This window comes from Schistocerca serialis, unplaced genomic scaffold (genome assembly GCF_023864345.2).
Source record: "Schistocerca serialis cubense isolate TAMUIC-IGC-003099 unplaced genomic scaffold, iqSchSeri2.2 HiC_scaffold_1211, whole genome shotgun sequence".
Classification (NCBI taxonomy): Eukaryota; Metazoa; Arthropoda; class Insecta; order Orthoptera; family Acrididae; genus Schistocerca; species Schistocerca serialis.
Window position 1 is genome coordinate 15,001 of NW_026047416.1, and position 5,000 is coordinate 20,000.

The window sequence follows — 5,000 nt, forward strand, 5'->3', positions numbered from 1 at the left end:
TCAGCGGGTTACCCCGACCTTTCGGCCTAGGAAGACACGCTGATTCCTTCAGTGTAGCGCGCGTGCGGCCCAGAACATCTAAGGGCATCACAGACCTGTTATTGCTCAATCTCGTGCGGCTAGAAGCCGCCTGTCCCTCTAAGAAGAAAAGTAATCGCTGACAGCACGAAGGATGTCACGCGACTAGTTAGCAGGCTAGAGTCTCGTTCGTTATCGGAATTAACCAGACAAATCGCTCCACCAACTAAGAACGGCCATGCACCACCACCCACCGAATCAAGAAAGAGCTATCAATCTGTCAATCCTTCCGGTGTCCGGGCCTGGTGAGGTTTCCCGTGTTGAGTCAAATTAAGCCGCAGGCTCCACTCCTGGTGGTGCCCTTCCGTCAATTCCTTTAAGTTTCAGCTTTGCAACCATACTTCCCCCGGAACCCAAAAGCTTTGGTTTCCCGGAGGCTGCCCGCCGAGTCATCGGAGGAACTGCGGCGGATCGCTGGCTGGCATCGTTTATGGTTAGAACTAGGGCGGTATCTGATCGCCTTCGAACCTCTAACTTTCGTTCTTGATTAATGAAAACATACTTGGCAAATGCTTTCGCTTCTGTTCGTCTTGCGACGATCCAAGAATTTCACCTCTAACGTCGCAATACGAATGCCCCCGCCTGTCCCTATTAATCATTACCTCGGGTTCCGAAAACCAACAAAATAGAACCGAGGTCCTATTCCATTATTCCATGCACACAGTATTCAGGCGGGCTTGCCTGCTTTAAGCACTCTAATTTGTTCAAAGTAAACGTGCCGGCCCACCGAGACACTCAATAAAGAGCACCCTGGTAGGATTTCAACGGGGTCCGCCTCGGGACGCACGAGCACGCACGAGGCGGTCGCACGCCTTCGGCTCGCCCCACCGGCAGGACGTCCCACGATACATGCCAGTTAAACACCGACGGGCGGTGAACCAACAGCGTGGGACACAAATCCAACTACGAGCTTTTTAACCGCAACAACTTTAATATACGCTATTGGAGCTGGAATTACCGCGGCTGCTGGCACCAGACTTGCCCTCCAATAGATACTCGTTAAAGGATTTAAAGTGTACTCATTCCGATTACGGGGCCTCGGATGAGTCCCGTATCGTTATTTTTCGTCACTACCTCCCCGTGCCGGGAGTGGGTAATTTGCGCGCCTGCTGCCTTCCTTGGATGTGGTAGCCGTTTCTCAGGCTCCCTCTCCGGAATCGAACCCTGATTCCCCGTTACCCGTTACAACCATGGTAGGCGCAGAACCTACCATCGACAGTTGATAAGGCAGACATTTGAAAGATGCGTCGCCGGTACGAGGACCGTGCGATCAGCCCAAAGTTATTCAGAGTCACCAAGGCAAACGGACCGGACGAGCCGACCGATTGGTTTTGATCTAATAAAAGCGTCCCTTCCATCTCTGGTCGGGACTCTGTTTGCATGTATTAGCTCTAGAATTACCACAGTTATCCAAGTAACGTGGGTACGATCTAAGGAACCATAACTGATTTAATGAGCCATTCGCGGTTTCACCTTAATGCGGCTTGTACTGAGACATGCATGGCTTAATCTTTGAGACAAGCATATGACTACTGGCAGGATCAACCAGGGAGCTGCGTCAACTAGAGCTGAGCAGCCGGCCGCCCGGGAGTGTGTCCCGGGGGCCTGCGCGAACACGCAAGCGTCCGCTCAATTATTCTGCAAACAGGAGGAGGCTGAGCTCCCCTGCACAACACACCTCGAAACCCTCTCAGGTCCCGGCGGCGCGCAGCGCCGTCCTAAGTACTTGGTCGGGTTCGAGAGAGGCGCAATCGCCCGGAGTTAGGCGAGTAGACGCTTTAGGTGCGACCACCCGTGCTCCCAACTGAGCTTGCCGCTGCCGACAGAGGCCCGGGAGCGTGCTGTCGTGGCATTGCCGGCGGGAGACAACACGCGCCACCTACGGTGACCGGCAGCTCCAACGCCAGCGCCACAGAAGGACAAAAGCCCCACTTGGGTGCCGAAGCGAACTCTCCCAGCACAGCGCACGCGCCAACACGTCCGCACAGCTGCGATACAAACCACCTGCGAGAACCGCTGGGGCGACCGAGCAGCAGACGGCGTCGCGGCGCCGAGCGCCGGGCGGCGGCGCATCCTCAGCGCACACAGTCCTCAATCGGACCAGCACACTGCAGATGGCCACCGCGCTTCGCACCGGGCCCGCGAGGACCTGCTTTGGCCGCAAGGCGCCGCGAGCAGGGGGCGCCGGCGCGCAGCTGCGCCGCCTGCCGCGTCCGTCGGCCGGCGCGCCTGCCACTGGCCGCCCCCACCAGCCGGCTGTAGCGCGTGCGCCCACGCACCGCGCTGCCAGCACGCCGGGCGGCCCCCCCTCACCGGCCGGGGACGGTCCCACCCAGCCACCGCCGCGTATCGCCTCACACCCAGATCCCCTTTCACGTTCGTGGGCATGGTGGGTCCCCTTTCACGTTCGTGGGCATGGTGGGTATCCCTGAAACAACCGGTTAATAGCTCGACCGATCGTCGCCAACACTGATTCACCTCTAGCGAGAACAACCGCACCACAACGGGTTACCTGTTGTTCATTTGCGTAACGTCACCAGCAAACGTAGACGTCCATCGCCATTTGCAACGAGTATTGCATGCCTGTGTCAGGTGTCACAACACACTACGTCTGCCCACATAGACGCAACAACATGTGCACGCCTCGAGAACACGTGGAAGGTAGCCCCCGTACGTATGCGGTGTCCATTGCGCGAACGACTGTCAGCCGGCCTCTGCAGGATGTCGCAGATGTGGAACGCGGTGCAACATGCTATCACGGTGTGTGAGAAGAGACGACTACGTCCGAATACACGCTCCACTACATCAACAGACTGCTCATGCTGATCGCCATCCAGGGCGTCCGTTCCTCCCACACGTCTGAATGGCGTACCACACTGCAATCCAGCTCTTATAGGGAGACGACACGTAGCTGCGTGCACAATATTTGGACTGTATGGTCTGCCGTTGCTAGGCGCAGTCGTCGTACGGTCACACATGTGCCACGATGTATCATTCAGTACATACGGACCAATGTGCAGTACAGTTTGTGGGTTTTGCGTACATCGGCGGACAGGTGACAGGCCGTACCACAACGTAGGCTGAGTACGTCGGCATGCGAAGGGCATTGAACATGCAAACTTCTCAACGACCAGCTTGCGAAGGCAGGGGGGAAGGGGGGGGGGGCATGTACGTCCTGCTGCTATCCACATTACAGTGTATAGCAGGAGCATGTGGAAAGTCAGCAACACCTGCAAGGTGTTTAACATGACGCGATACACAGGGGACCGGGCAGTGCGAATAGCGAACTATATTGCGAGGGTTGCGGTTAGGCAACACTACACTAATTTAACGAGTTGCATAACAATTACAGAGCAGGTTCAGCGACAACGTGCGTCAGGTTAAGGCGCAATATAGGTTAGGTTAAGGCACAACATGGGTTACGTTAAAGCACAAATTAGGTTACGTTAAAGCACAAATTAGGTTACGTTAAAGCACAAATTAGGTTACGTTAAAGCACAAATTAGGTTACGTTAAAGCACAAATTAGGTTACGTTAAAGCACAAATTAGGTTACGTTAAAGCACAAATTAGGTTACGTTAAAGCACAAATTAGGTTACGTTAAAGCACAAATTAGGTTACGTTAAAGCACAAATTAGGTTACGTTAAAGCACAAATTAGGTTACGTTAAAGCACAAATTAGGTTACGTTAAAGCACAAATTGGGTTACGTTAAAGCACAAATTGGGTTACGTTAAGGCACAACATGGGTTACGTTAAGGCACAACATGGGTTACGTTAAGGCACAACATGGGTTACGTTAAGGCACAACATGGGTTACGTTAAGGCACAACATGGGTTACGTTAAGGCACAACATGGGTTACGTTAAGGCACAACATGGGTTACGTTAAGGCACAACATGGGTTACGTTAAGGCACAACATGGGTTACGTTGAGGCACAACATGGGTTACGTTGAGGCACAACATGGGTTACGTTGAGGCACAACATGGGTTACGTTAAGGCACAACATGGGTTACGTTAAGGCACAACATGGGTTACGTTAAGGCACAACATGGGTTACGTTGAGGCACAACATGGGTTACGTTGAGGCACAACATGGGTTACGTTGAGGCACAACATGGGTTACGTTGAGGCACAACATGGGTTACGTTGAGGCACAACATGGGTTACGTTGAGGCACAACATGGGTTACGTTGAGGCACAACATGGGTTACGTTGAGGCACAACATGGGTTACGTTGAGGCACAACATGGGTTACGTTGAGGCACAACATGGGTTACGTTGAGGCACAACATGGGTTACGTTGAGGCACAACATGGGTTACGTTGAGGCACAACATGGGTTACGTTGAGGCACAACATGGGTTACGTTGAGGCACAACATGGGTTACGTTGAGGCACAACATGGGTTACGTTGAGGCACAACATGGGTTACGTTGAGGCACAAATTAGGTTACGTTGAGGCACAAATTAGGTTACGTTGAGGCACAAATTAGGTTACGTTGAGGCACAAATTAGGTTAGGTTAAGGTACAATATGGGTTAGGTTAAGGTACAATATGGGTTAGGTTAAGGTACAATATGGGTTAGGTTAAGGTACAATATGGGTTAGGTTAAGGTACAATATGGGTTAGGTTAAGGCACAACATGGGTTAGGTTAAGGCACAACATGGGTTAGGTTAAGGCACAACATGGGTTAGGTTAAGGCACAACATGGGTTAGGTTAAGGCACAACATGGGTTAGGTTAAGGCACAACATGGGTTAGGTTAAGGCACAACATGGGTTAGGTTAAGGCACAACATGGGTTAGGTTAAGGCACAACATGGGTTAGGTTAAGGCACAACATAGGTTAGGTTAAGGCACAACATAGGTTAGGTTAAGGCACAACATAGGTTAGGTTAAGGCACAACATAGGTTAGGTT

At 52.4% G+C, this 5,000-nt stretch overlaps 1 non-coding gene across 1 annotated transcript in view; it reads right to left on the bottom strand.

Annotated features, from left to right (window-relative positions):
- The window catches only part of LOC126435541 (small subunit ribosomal RNA), a 1,909-nt gene extending 279 nt beyond the window's left edge, over positions 1 to 1,630 (bottom strand). The window contains exon 1 of the ribosomal RNA XR_007580016.1: positions 1 to 1,630. This exon is cut by the window's left edge and continues 279 nt beyond it. This is a non-coding gene — a ribosomal RNA (small subunit ribosomal RNA).
- Positions 1,631 to 5,000: the final 3,370 nt, after the last annotated feature.